This window comes from Macrobrachium nipponense, chromosome 39 (genome assembly GCF_015104395.2).
Source record: "Macrobrachium nipponense isolate FS-2020 chromosome 39, ASM1510439v2, whole genome shotgun sequence".
Lineage (NCBI taxonomy): Eukaryota > Metazoa > Arthropoda > Malacostraca > Decapoda > Palaemonidae > Macrobrachium > Macrobrachium nipponense.
The window spans coordinates 14,681,209-14,696,804 of record NC_061099.1 but is presented as its reverse complement, the minus strand read 5'-3'; the positions used below and the strand labels follow the sequence as shown (position 1 = coordinate 14,696,804).

Below are 15,596 nucleotides of genomic sequence, written 5' to 3'. Positions count from 1 at the left end.
CTAAACTACACACTTCCTTTACCTGGTACGAAACAATTCTGCAACAAAATCATCAGTCACCCATATTCTTCAAAGAGAAAAATGTCTCATAATTGTTATTGTTATTTAGTAAACAATCAACAAAGAGGGGCCAGCTCAATCTTCCCGCTCCTCAAAAGAAAAGTCACAGGTAAGCTAAACACTGGCGCTCGTCAAAAAGCCTCTGGTAAGGTAATTATCTTCAATAAATCAATAGCCGACTACGCCTCCTGGCGTGATATAGTTACCTGGCATGATTTCGTCACTGACCGCCGACCACAGTCGACCGGAGGTTAAATTGACGCTCTTTGCTGCTTGCACTCGCTCCTATTTCCAAGGCTGAATAGAGTACAGAGTTAGAACACTTCTGACCAAAATAGGAAGCTCTCTTAACCCGAATTAAGGTCGTCTCTATCTGTTCAGCCCTTTTAATCTCGACCCTAACCGAATGCGTCCATGGCTTCCGTATTAGCCAACTATCAATGAAAAGACGCATGGAGTGTTATTGGAATCCTTTAACTCGGTACAGGGTCTATGATTAAGGCCTTGGTTCAGTAGTACCTGGAGATTAACGAGGACCTCTCTCATCTAAGATCACGACAGGGAGAGAGTATGTGTGGGGTCAAACAATTGCCATAGTGACCCTTCATTTCACTGTTTTCCTGGGTTTTCTTCTAAGGTAAGCGTCCAAGTATCCAGCCTACATCACATGGATGCGCAGTATCACCCTATTTCCCAGGACAGTTTCGCTCGTTTCCGAAATACCAAGAGAAAGGAGAGGGAGACTAACAAAACGCCTACCGGGATTGGGATCCCGCCGTTGTCGGAAATGTCGGCAGTATAGCATGAACGTCCTACAAATGCTGATACTGTTGATACTGCTATCTGTGACGCATTATGGCAACTCGCATCAGTTACTTTCTCGTGTGTAAAACCTTTGGCCTTGCCTCAAAATACGGCCATTAAACGTGCTATTTTCGTAATTGCCACTATAATCAACACAATGGCTGGTATCCTACGCAGAAAAGAAAGTAAAATATATAAATGTACTATATATCAATAAATAAATACATATATATATATATATATATATATATAAATATGTATATATATAAATATGTGTATATATATATATATATATATATATATATATATATATATATATATACAATTCAAACAATAAATACGTACACGTTAATCCCAAATGAAGGCCATTCTTACGGTTCACGCGTCCGATGTAAATAGGACCGCGCTCCGAAACAGGCTCCGACAATCCGACAAATCTGTACTAAACTCGTAATTAAACGCTCGGTCCCGGCATTACGGCGATTTTAGTACCCTTGCTCGCAACTACACACGAGGTGCAACGAGTTTTATGCGACTTTTTATGAGAGGTGAACCCTGATAGGTCACTGGAGTACTCTCCGTACACTTACGTCTTGAGGAATAGCTTCCTGTTCTCAGAGTTGACCTTATGTAAATTAGAAATATAATGCATCAACGTTTATGCATAATTTATAACTCATTACTTGTTAAGTATTGTTGTTTCTTTCTTTCTTTTCCCAATAAACGACTTCACTTGAGACAGGTTTCGAAGAAAACTAAGAGCAGACACTACTGCACATTACCTATCCACTTCATAAAATCGAACAGAATACAACAGAAAACACAAGTTTGGGGCCAAACGGAAACTGACACTAAAGACGTTTTAAAGGTGTAACAGGAGTTAAAACTCGCAACTGCACTGTGAAAGTAAGATGGAAGAAAGGAAATATGAATGGAGGTAGAGTAAAAGGAACGAAAGGGGTTGCTGCTATGGGTCGGAGGACGCTGCAAAGAACCTCTAAGTAAAGCTTACTGTGCCCCACTGAGGTCAACTGACGGCACTCCCCCCCATACGGAGCTCTCCTGAGTATAACCGAATCATTTGCTTTGTCGTTTCTTCTCCTTTACTAACTAAAATCTGTCTTACCCCCACCTTTTTCCAAGACTTCCAAGTTATAAACCTCTACATGACCAAACCATCTCGAAACAATGACTTATCTTTCACTTAATATTTTCTTACAAATAAATCGTTCTCTCCTCCGTGTTTCCCCCTCGTTCATTCCTCTATATTCCACGAACTAATTAACTTATGCTGGTCTCAGGTGATCATGCAACCCTACCGACCTCAATTAAAACTGGAGTAAGGAGGAACTGGACACGCAGGATGGAATTGGTCACAATACCAATACTGCCCACACAAAAAATATTCAGTACATTTATATGCATCATAACCTGTAAATACTTTTATAAACTATTTTCAAATACAACGTAGGAATGCCGTGAATTGATGAATAAAACTCAAAACTTCGCACACGCAAGATAGCGATACACACATACCCGACCTGTCCGTCGTGATAAAGGTATTATTTGAAATGTTCAACAAAGTGGATACAAGTCATTAACCTCACTATATAACGCTAGTAATGGTAAAAATAGAAATCAAATCGTCATTATACCAATCACGGAAATTTTACGAAATCTATCACTTCAAGGAGAGCAAAAAGAAAACCTATTATTCAGACAAATCTAAAAGCAGAACAGGAAAATATTGTATGAAAATCTGCAATGCTCGTCCTTGCAAAGGCTACCTACCATCTCAGGAATATTATAAAATGCTTGAGCGACACGCGGCAGCCACAACAATCGAGGAATACGTTTATGAATGACAGATGTCATGTCCAAGTCAAAACTAGGAATAGAAACATGGACATGATCACATCCCAACCGTTACTCACGCAGGAGAGAGAGAGGAGAGAGAGAGAGAGAGAGAGAGAGAGAGAGAGAGAGAGAGAGGTTATGGCAGGTTTTGTGTGAAACCACACCCCCGCCTAAGCCTAACGGGCTTAGTGGCATTTCCTTATCAGATTTCCGATCCATATGAAGCCAATGCGACTACTCGATGAGTTTTCAAGCGATTTCAAGTGGAAGCAGAAGACTAATGTTACCAGAAGTAATGTCATAAGGGTGTGAAGACTAGGAAGAAGGAACGATAAATGTTCGTATGGATGGTAGACGATAGAGTCCAGAGGTCCAAGACAGTACTCCTGCTTCATTTTATAATTTATCCCACCTACTGGCAGCCTTAAGGCAAGGTGCCCAACTGGCCTGGGGCCGGGTTAATCTAAACCAGCCAACCAATTGAACCTAACTCAAACAGACTTATATGAAAAATATATCAGATGATGGTAAAACGCTAGAATAGGTCAAACCACCGAATGGGTGAAATAAAACAAGTGGCAAGATCGCAAAGAAAAACAATCGATCGGAAGAAGGGTGCAGGTTAAAACTAAATCTGGAAAGTAGAAGGATAACTGAGCCCACGTGAAGTGTAGATGATGGATGCAAATGAAAAAAGGCGGGGTGGGAGCTTCTGAGACGAATTGCCTGCAGGTATACATATGAAGCATGGAGAGTCGAAAGGCTCACAAAGGTGCAGGAACGCCAACGTATTAAAAGAGTTAGCAAACATGAAATGGTGGTGGATTAGTGTTGAAAAAAAGGCCTGAAAAACCGAAGAGAGTAAAGGGCTTAGCTTGCACGGTAACTATTTCGAGCGGAAGGAGAACGACAGCGATAGAGCGAAAGATGTGTAGGGCAGGAAGGCCTCGGATCTCCATGAAATGTCAGGTCACGGACGGGTGACGAAGAAATGTAAGGGCAGGTCCTGGCTAGTAACACATCTGTGGAATTTCATGGAGTGGCCGAAGATGTAGCTAAAGGATGAGAGAGGTAATGACTGTTGTATTGGTTTTCCCCATCAAGGTAAACGTTTTATTGGAAAAATATCACACACTCACACACTATGGTATATATGTATGTGAGTGAGTGTGTTTCTCTCTCTCTCTCTCTCTCTCTCTCTCTCGAGTGTGTTCTTCTCGTCTCTCTCTCTCTCTCAACCACACACACACACACACACATAAAATATCAGCAAAACACAGTGTACTGCATCATTTAATTCGTGACGGTGCAAGTTGGGACTCGAATGCGTTTACACCATGAACAAGGACAACGACGATAGCAGTATGTGTTCATTGCAATCATTTCCTCACTCTAGTGGACTCGTAAATAAGCAAGAACCCTCAATAAAAGAAATCCCTAGAATCAACTAAGAATTCACATTATGAGACACCTGGTTGAATTTTCTAACTATCTGCACAAATGTAAACAAAAATGAATTCGACATAAGCCACTTTATACGGTTGCATGAAAAGGCTCATCAACAGCTGGTAAACACAACCTACGCACCTTGCGCCACTCCAGTGCAGCTTCAAAGCACTCGCATCTCAAGAACAATAAAGGATTGATATTATATATATATATATATATATATAAATATATCTATATATATATATATATATTATATATATATATATATATATATATATATATATAAAGAAGCTTCGAGTCTCCCCATTGCAAGTCGAAGTGCTTAAAACAGACTCAGAACAGTGCTAAGTGTTTAAAGGTAATAAAACTAATATCCCTGATTTGCACAGTAAACTTGGGATAATGTGGACTCATGGGAGGGGTGTTACAACGCCACCTGAGAGGAATGAGGGATTCTCCTTGATGTCATGGAGTGCTTCACTCCTGCTTGCAAATAGCCTCATGACAATCGTCAAGCAACGTCTTCCTGCACTGACGACGCTCCTGGAATCAGGACACTTCGAAATATTCGGTTGTTCGGCCGTCGTCTCCTTCCATCTGCTACGCAGCTTTGGACCTTTCGTCATTTCCTGCAAACTATAGTACAGCCACCGATACTCTGTGATGGAAGACGGCTCCCTTCGTCAATAATTAGACCCATTACTTAACTTCTTTATCTTTTTTTTTTTTTTTTTTTTTTTTATTTTTTTTTTTTTTTTTTTTTGGGGGGGGGAGGGGAAGGAGGGGGTTTCTTCAAAGCCTCAGCTAAATTAGGACACTGCGTTCCCTGTTCCAATCACCCCCCCCCCCTCCAAATTCTCTATCTCTCTCTTTTTCATATATATCTCTCTCATATATATATATGTATATATATATATATACACACATACAAGGACACACGCAAAAACCACACAATAATATACATAAACATGAACCAATTATACACAAAAGACTAAGCAGAACTTAATACACGTCCATTTATGGTAGTATTAATTAATGTTCATGGTTAATGAAGTCGAAAAAAACACCAACAACCTCCTCTTTCGTTTCTAATATGTATTTAATATAAAACATGTGTGCTACTTAATTATTAAGAGAAAATTAATAAAGCTCTTCACACAAAAAAAAAAAAAAACAGCAAAAGATATTTAAAAGAAACTGGACCTAACGTCCCCCGAAAAAGTGATCCCCATTTTTTATCTGTTCACACTTGGCCACCTTTAACGGTGGTCATATCCCGCAATGTTTCTTTGTTATCGGCGACACACGGGAGGCAGAGGGGCCAAGAGCGAGGACCCTGCGAAGCCAACGGCAGACCAGCAATTTATGATGCCGACCTCCTCTAAACCTTTTGCCAATCAAGGACCAGGAAGGAACTCTGGGGCTGGAAAAAGAAAAGCCTGGAAGAAGAAAAAGAATATAGGATTTAGGCCAAATCGCCAAGCGCTGGGACCTGTTAAGTCATTCAATTCAAAAATTTCTATTGACAGTAAAAAACTTTGAAAGGTGTAACAGGGGGAAAACCTCGTGGTTCCGTTATGAAACTATTGTTAGGAGAGGGTGGAAAGAAAAGTTATTATAAACGGAGGTAAAGTAAAAGCAATGAAAGGGATTGCAGCTAGGGGCCGAAGGGACGCTGCAAAGAACCTTAAGTAATGTCTACGGTGAACCGCGTGAGGTGCACTGACGGCACTCACCCCCCACGGTAAAGAAAAGCTTGAGGATCGTCATTCATTATCCAAAGGGGTAGATTCAGATGTATCATTTCTTTATTTATTTATTTCCTTTTTTTTTTTTTACTGAATATTGGCCCATATAGTCTGCTTTAATAATAACGACATTCTCCATCTGGATTCCTATCACACGGGACTCCCAATTGGGATGTACGTCTGGTTTTCCAATGGCGGCATTCCGGACAACATGGAAATACAGCTCAGGTGGTCTTGACGGCATATTTCCAGTATGCCCACAGTTATTTTAAGTTTCTTCTGCTAAGGTTAACATCGATACTCAACCTAGTAACTTTAGGTTGCGCGTTTCTCTCTTGAGTCAGAAACATCGAAACTCGAACCTAGAACTTTTAGGTTTCCTCGGTTTCTCTTTTGAATCAAAAACATCGAAACTCAACCTAGTAACTTTAGGTTGCTCGTTTCTCTTTTGAGTCAAAAACATCGAAACTCAACCTAGTAACTTTAGGTTGCTCGTTTCTCTTTTGAGTCAGAAACATCGAAACTCAACCTAGTAACTTTAGGTTGCTCGTTTCTCTTTTGAGTCAGAAACATCGAAACTCGACCTAGTAACTTATAGGTTGGTCGTTTCTCTCTTGAGTCAAAAACTAAAACAAATACATTACATCAGATTAAATCTCGTGAGCTCTTCAACTTAGGAACGGCAAAATATTTGCTGAATTTAAAAGACCTTAAATGTTGAGCAAAGCGCTCAAAGCTCAAGCAATACAACAGAGAGATTCCTCTACTTTGAAACGGACTGCACACTATTGATTTTGCAATTCTCCTCAGTATCACGCAGAACTATAAAACCGAGCCATTCGCACCTAGTTTATACAAAACCTCACTCAAGCCAAGCATAAGAATATTCTTTGCGCTGCTATGTGGAACTATGCGAGAAAATAATATACATAAACTTATCCTACCGCTCAAACAATTTCAAAGCCCATACACCTATGAACAGAATCTCTCAGCAGTGGGCTACGCTGTATGATAAGAGCCAATGCCGTATCCAAAAAAATAAAATAAAATGAAAATACGCATCCAAAGAAACTATCCCCGTCACGCACCATAATTTATAGATACCATTACAAGGATTGGAGCATATACCAGACGTCTTCCCTAGTACCTATATAAATTCAAAACATTTATGCTCCCGATCTTCGTATACTCAACAGCCTCCTATTTTTTCCCCACGAAATTTTATCTATTCTTTACCTCCTATATCCAACTCCTGGCCCCATATATATTAAAGCTACCTGCTACGAAATCCTTGACGAATTCATCAAACATAAACTTCCCCTATTTCACTTATATTTTCACGCATTCGTTATTTTTATTATTCCCCGTTTTTTCCTCACGAAATTTTAGTTCATACCTACTATATATACCCAACTCATGACCCTTTTAAAGCTACCTGCTACGAAATCCTTCATGAGTTCGCCAAATGCCCACTTCCCCTATTTCACTTTTATTTTAACACATAGTACGTTGTTTTTACTGTTCCCCGGGGTCTCGGCCAATCCCAGCCTAGCCTACTCGTTCTCCATTTCTTGGTAGCTCGGACGCGGGATAATAATAATGGTAAGTTGCAGCAAATCTTCTATATCGCCTGGCACAACTCACAACCCAGTTGCGCCAACCAACATGCTATCAAATTCCTACGAGAGAGAGAGAGAGAGAGAGAGAGAGAGAGGACAATAAAAGGACTTTGCTTGCTCTCTCTCTCTCTCTCTCTCCGCGCGAGTAAGAATTTGATAGCATGTTGGGTGGCGCAACTGGGTTGTGAAAGAGAGAGTTACAAGGATTAGGATGTCTCAAAGACTTATTAGTCCATCCGAGGAGACATCGTGTGCTCACTTATCTCTAGAAGCAGGTTTTACTGTTCATTCACAGTATCCTAATGATTCCGTCTAGCTTTCTTTTAAACTCTTCCACACTGTTGCTGTTAACAACTTCTGGTGGCAGTTTATTCCATATGTCACATATCTTGTATGTGAAGAAGTTCCCGCAATGAGATGTGTTGTATCTCTTCAGCTCTAATTTCCATCCATTATTTGTTGTCTGGTTTTCGTTTAACGCGAGTAAGAATTTGATAGCATGTTGGTAGGCGCATCTGTGTTGTGTGTGTGTATGAGAGAGAGAGAGAGAGAGAGAGAGAGAGAGAGAGAGAGAGAGAGAGAGAGAGACTTTTACTCTCTTTTGCAAAAGAGAGGGACCTAGAGGGAACATCCTTTTATTTTCTTTTCCATGAGAGCGAGAGCGCGAAACCAACGTCCCTTTTTTTCACATAAGAGAGAGAGAGAGAGAGAGAGAGAGAGAGAGAGAGAGAGAGAGAGATTCTTTCACTGCTTCATCAAAGAGAAAGCCGAAAACAGGACGGATGGGCAAGACTACTTACTAAAAAATCTAAGATGAAGGTACCATGAGAGAGAGAGAGAGAGAGAGAGAGAGAGAGAGAGAGAGAGAGAGAGAGAGAGAGAGAGCTCTGCAGCGCTAAAAGGCCAAAACCGAGTAGCCAAGACTTTCCCGTGACCCATGCACGATAAAGGCCTTTACTTATGCCCTCCATAGGGAACACTGGCGGACACCTAACACCCTGTAAATTTCAAAATAAAATCCCACGGCGGCAGCTTTTCCCGCAGACCTTAAACAGGGAATGAATGGGAGTACCTACACAGGTATACATAATGCAGTTATTTCAGAGCCTAGTGATACTATTGAAAGAGAAATAGTTATACAAAATAAGGCAGGACATAAGAGCAGCAGGGGCAATGTAATCAACAGAAAGCCTTTTAAAAATACATTTGTGTGTTTATGAAATTCATAAAGTAACTCGTCGTACATTTATAGAAATAAGACTTAAAAAAAAAAACAGGGTAGGATGTTAAGAGTATTAGGGGCAATGCAATCACAGATAACCTGTACGAAATACATGTTTATATTTACGAAATTCATAAGATATTCTTCTTACACTTAAAGGTAGGATATAGTAGTAGTGTTTGGCTGAGGTTTTGAGAGACCAAAATGTATAAGTTTTTATTTATTCATTAATTTGTTAATTTGTTTTCTAATAACTAATGTCCTCTTTCCGTATTTTCCATTACCTTCAGTTACCTCTCCCGAATAAACATCGTCTCCTTTGCAGGCTTGAAATTCAAGTTAATGGCCAGTGTGGGCTTGTTCCATGTGAATAGGGTTCATCTTTTGAATAATAATACTATTTATTTGTGGTCCCTACTTCTGATGCACTACAAGAAAAGCTGTTCAACGTCTTCGCCAAGAAATAAGACCACTACACGTTAGAAAAATTATTGTATTAAATAGAACAGCCGTTCCCCATGAAGCCTTGCAGCTCGTCACTGTGACTGCACTTTTGTTACCTATGCTCATCCTTACTATTGTAGGTTAACGGTATATTTCAAGTTACCCATACTTTGCTATCTAAAAAAAAAAAAAAAAAAAAAAAAAAAAAAAAAAAAAAAAAAAAAAAAAAGGCAGAGGGTTTGGATATACTTTTAAATATTGTTTGAAGAATCGGTAGTATATAAAATCACAGCTCAAAGTTAATTGGACGTTAAAATGACAGCATTTTTAACATTAAATATCAATTATTAATTCCATAAGTCATTAGAAACAAATATTAAGATCTAGGTAAGTTGATTAAATCAATAAATATATATTAATTCTCTTCAAGACGAGTTCATAATACCAGCTTAGTACTGGACTATAGCTGCAGTTAATTTCAGTTAAAATCATGCTTGCCATTCAACTCTGAATTCCATAAATATAGATTTTAAGGTCAAATTCCTCCACACTTAGCTAACATGTTCCGCAATCTGATTCGTAAGAAAAAGCATCATAGGAATACTTAAAACTTCCAACTTTAACAATGACATCCGGGAGACTGGAAGACAGACGTGTAACAATTAGTCGACATAAAGACAATAGTGAAGTCATTGTCATAACATCTCTGGCATCAAGAAGAATTCAGCACCCTCTACATAACATGTATTCTACACTACATTTAACATTTACCTCAAGTATTTTATATATCACGTAACTTTGTAAATAATAAATTTTCTTTCTGCACTGCACTCCTCTCTCTCTCTCTCTCTCTCTCTCTCTCTCTCTCTCTCTCTCTCTCTCTCTCTCTCTCTCTCGAACTTTAATATCACAGGATAAATTGGCAAAGTGACAACCCTTAGTTGAGTACAAAAACTGCATATCACCTCCAGCTCGTCAAATGGGGGAATACAGAGCTAAACTTTCACAAATAATACAGTATAAAATGGAAACCACAACATCTCCAAGTATACAACAGACCAGCAAACAGACACAACCTCACTAAATGAAGAATAAAGACCAAACTAATCGTAAAATGTATAATGAAAACCCAACCTTCCTCAAATATTCAAAATTAAAGTACAAACTTTTCCAAAATACATAATAAAGACAGCAGGCTTTCCCCAAAATATGGACTAAAGTCCTAACATGACCCAAATGTAGAATGCAGACTACACTTCCCCAACGTATGCAGTATAAGCAATAAAGTTCTCGAATGAAGAATACTGACCACAGCCTGCCCAAAATGTAGAACAGTCACCACCTTTCCACCATTCTAGAATTCATACCCAAGTTTTCCTCCTGTGGAAAGCAGACCACAAACTCCTCCAAATGTAGAATGCACATATCCCAAGCTTCCACACATGTGACAAGTGCACCCAAATCTTTCCGAAATGTATAATGCAAACCCCAACCTATCCCACATGTAGAATGCAGACCCCAAATTTCCCCGTATGTAAAATGTAGACCCAAATCTTCCCCAAACGTAGGATTTAGAACCAAATTTTAAATGTATTCCCCAAATATTAATGCAACCCCTAAACTTTGCAGTGCACAAAAAAAAGCAGATTGCAGACCTGCGGCTCATATGTGTATGTATGTATGTACGTACGTATATGTATATATATATATATATATATATATATATATATATATATATATATATATATATATATATAGTGTGTGTGTGTGTGTATGTAAAAGAATATTTGTTCCATTTATAATCAGTGAAGTGTTAAATAGAGAATAAAGTATATTTTCAAGAATTTACTACCTAACTTATTTTGTCATATTTGACCTAGGTAATTTTATCTTACATATGTATAATAAATATAATACATACATACATATATACATACGTACACACACATACATACAATATATATATATATATATATATATATATATAAATATATGTATGTATGTGTGTGTACGTATGTATGTTTGTATGTATGTATGTATATATATACATATGTATGATAATATATATATATATATATATATATATATATATATATATATCCATACCTTCTTTGGGGATTCGAACTCACGCCCAAAAAGAAGCAGGTCGACGCTGAGTCCACTAAGCTGCAGACCATTAAATGCCTCCCTCCTTACTGGTGGGGGATGGAGGGGGAGAATTCGTTGGTAGGGTGCAGTGGTGCCCGCTTAGATTTCAGGCGTATGCAGCTGCATATCTGGTTCCTCTCTCTCTTCAGCTTTCTGAAGCTGTGCGGAATAAGCGTCGACCTGCTACTTCAAATGACTTCGAAACCCCAGAGGGAGTGGTTATTGTCAGCACCAATTTTCAAGCGATACAGCATACATACATGTATATATATATAATATATATATATATATATATATATATATATATATATATATATATGTGTGTGTGTGTGTGTGCGTGTGCGCGCGCGCGTGTGTGTATATTGTATATTATATGTATATAGTATATATATATATATATATATATATATATATATATATATTATATCTTATATTTATACTTTACTCTCACTCACATAAGAAAAGAACGGTTAAACACTGCACACTGAATTACTAAACTCCCTAAATCTCAACTGAATCCTTTTATGTATAATATTCCGTCAAGTTCCTATTGACAATATCTACCTCTGTGGGAATTATGACAGATCCCTTAACATGATCTTCAATTTTAATCCCAGAAATGGAACAAAATTTGGGCCTTAGTCATACACCCCCAACCCCTCCCCCACCCACGTCAAGTCTGCTCAAACGGAAACGATACCGGTTGCGAGACCAATTAGCTTTCACTTTCTCGAATAATGGTACCGGTACCAAACACCACTACTGAGGAGCGATTGTTTACATGTTAACCAGTATACTGGAAGGGAGAATAGGAATCAAATTTCATGCAAGATTCGGATCATGCAATTTCGTCTCTCAAGCAACCCGAGTGCGTTGCAGTGGTGTCATTATTGATTATTACAAATATGCAATAATAATAATAATAATGTTTACGAAGGAAAGAAGAGACAAAAACCTCGCGATTAACCTTTGAAGCAAAGGCCTATACTTGAATCCTAACGATATAACTAGGGGCATTGGTACGTGGTTCCTTAACAATGAAAAATGATGACAAACTCAAATCCTGGGGCTACTGTTAATGCGACAAATCTTGTCGAACGTTCTACTTCATCAAACAACAAGCAATGTGAAATTTACTAAATAGATAATAAATCAAAACACGATATAAATAAAACTTGACATTTCTACCTGTTAAAGTAGACGAATAAACGTTTCGTCAAAGCCGGAGAAGGCAGTCTCGACAGAAATGCAAAGCTATAATCCTCCCCCCCCCCCCCCCACTACACGCACATTAAAATGATACTCTACTTCAGAACTATTGACATTTAATAATCAATTCGCTCTAAGTTCGGTTACCAATTCCCATTGACACAACGATCCTAGTTCGTGGACGTTTATCAATTAATACATCTCTCCTCCTCCTGATAATTCATTTGTAGTTCTATAAACTGAACGAAGCATCAAATGAAAAGACTTGGCCTATTTTTTCTATGCCTCGAAATAGACTGTACTTAGGCCTAGCTGTTGACCTTATGAAAGGCCTGGTTAGACTCAAGGTCTTGCAGTTCATAACCACTAGACAGTGGCATTTATATAAGTTTTTAAATTTTGTCAGCGTCTGCTGCTGTTACCTAACAAATTAATATGAGTGTAATTAGCTCATTCATAGATCTGTTCTCGGTAACGTTGGACTAATTCATATCTACTCAATCTGAGGGAATCAAGAAAAAATCATTATAGGCCTAGGCCACGTTAATGCTCTCGCACACTTACAGAACGAAATCCATTTGTGTGTACCTGTGTAGGCCTAGTTTTATAATGATGGTTTCTGTGCTGCCACTGCACAGCCTTTCTCGTATGAGCATATCGAATTTAAAAGGCAAAAAGAAAAAATACGACAAACTGAGACTCACCTAAGGTTTTTCGAGGAGTGTTCACGCCAAAACTGCTGCACACAGAGACGTCGATAACGGAAACTAAACAAACCACGGTGTTTACGACGAAGAACTAAAAGGCAGGGAATGTAAAATATCCACAGAGAAACACACTGTATAGCTAGCTACCACCTACACTCACGCACTCACACTCATCGCACCACAACTTTTACGGGTTAGTCCGCCCACCAACTGCCTGACCCACTGAATCTTGGTGAGATGCCGCTGCCCAACCTGTCGTACTGCAACACCTCCAATCGCATTTCCTCCCACCCCAAAATCCCCCAATCCCGACCACTCGCACCTCCTTCTCCATCCCTCCTCCAACACTCCCCCATTCCCCTACAGTATCCTGCAACAAACCGCTTCTCACTTTGGACCACATTTAAACATTGACCACACTATATGAATTCATTCAAACATTATCGGATAATTTCACGAAATACTGCTCTTTATTCACAAAAACTTTGACATATTACTAAAAATGACTAATTCAAGGTTAATAAACTGGTCTCCAATCCCTGACGATTCGGCTGGTTCCCACGCCCAGTCACAGCGATCCTTTTCAACCTTTTTTTTATATATTTATTCTAATAAATCCAGGTCGTAATCAGAACTCGCCTCGTTAGCTCTTCAAGTAGCACTTCACGCCGTTTTATTTTAATGAACATTCTCCAGACTCACACACTGATTATATATATATATATATATATATATATATATATATATATTGCGTGTTTGTTGTATGCAAGTATGTATGGGTCTTTTCTTATAAAAGGAGGTGGTTCCATAAAATGCTACCCCTCCAGCTTTCGGCAAGGATATCTAGGATGAGGTCGCTGGCCCATTCCCGCCGCCGCACAGATGTTCATTGGATTTATTTGCCAACTTTTTTTTTCTTTTTTTTGGTCACCCAACCAAGTGATATGACAAGACTTTTGCCATTTTGTGCAGATTTTACTTCTCAATTGATAGACTGAGCAATTTGAAGAGTATTCTCTTTAGACACCAGATATATTGTTAGTAGTTGTAAGTTCAGTTAAATATTCACTAAAAATAGTTGTAAATTTTAAATTAATGTCAGATAAGGTCAGGAGATCAGAGATAATAGATGAGAAAAAGGCGATTCCCGGCTGAGTACGACGAACGACGAGGACTGGTCGTCAATCAAGAACGAAAAGGTGGGTGAGAGGGAGAGTTCCAGAAATGGGAAAAGCATGACGCCATTATCAGGCGTTTGGCTAACAGAGCCTAAGAGAACAGAGGGCCCCCGTACACTGAACGATTGTATGAGCGATTGTCTGAACGACTGCCTGCATCGTTCGTAAAAACATTGTGTATGGGCTTGTCTGAATGCAAAAGTGGGCGGGGTTTCGTGGTCTGAACGATCTCACCGAAATCTGTCACGACCAGGTCATACGCAGGTCGTTCAATGCAAGGTATATAGAATATCTTGGTTCAATGTTTTTGTTTGTCTGCCGATATAAAGCTATCGCGCAAGTCTCTTCCAGGGAGATGGTGCTATGTCTTCCCGTGACAAAATCTTTGCTCAGACTGAAATCGGTGTGAAGAACCTTAATACTGTCTGAATAGTGTGTGTGTGTTTGTCGATAACGACAATCGTTCAGTGTATGAGGCCCTTAAGAATTGCCAACAGCAACGACGACGGGTACTCCGAAGCCCAGTTCAGGAGATGACTAAATGAGAGTTATAATGGAAAGGAATATGATATAGAATTTAGGCCAAAGGACATCTACTGGTACCTATGAGGTCATTGAGCGCTGGAAGGGAAATTGACAATACGGTTCTAAAGTTGCAACACGAGGAAAACCTCCCCGTTACACTATGAAACAATTGTCAGAGAAGGTGAAAAGTAAGATGGAAGAAAGAAAATATGAACGGAGGTACAGTAAAAGGATCGAAAGAGGTTGCCACTAGGAGCCAAAGGGACGCTGCAGAAACCCTAAGTAATGCTTACAGTGCACCAAGTGAGGTGCAATGACGGTACTACCCTATACGGGTGGGGGAAGAGTTATCCGGTAAACAGCGTTGCATTTAAGTAAATAGAGCTGCAAGTAGTACTAGAAACACTGAACTTCAGTTGTGGCACCTTGGACACCTGAATCATATAAATTTCTCATCTATTTGGCAAAAGGACGCCGAGCCAAAATCCCTCGAATTTCTTGCTTGAAGGCAAATAATTGCTGACAAACAAACATTCGTCTCATTTTCAAGCGTTCGTCTCAATTAGAAAGAAAAATTAGATTTTCCTAGATGCCGTTCTATCTTTTTATCTAAGAAGCCTCATTAC

At 39.0% G+C, this 15,596-nt stretch overlaps 1 protein-coding gene across 2 annotated transcripts in view; it reads right to left on the bottom strand.

The window, feature by feature from the left end:
- The window catches only part of LOC135210146 (glucose transporter type 1-like), a 372,059-nt gene extending 358,551 nt beyond the window's left edge, over positions 1–13,508 (bottom strand). For both annotated transcript variants that reach the window (XM_064242967.1, XM_064242965.1), the window contains exon 1: positions 13,265–13,508. The gene's annotated coding sequence lies outside the window, so the exon portion shown is untranslated. The remainder of the gene's footprint in view (positions 1–13,264) is intronic.
- Positions 13,509–15,596: the final 2,088 nt, after the last annotated feature.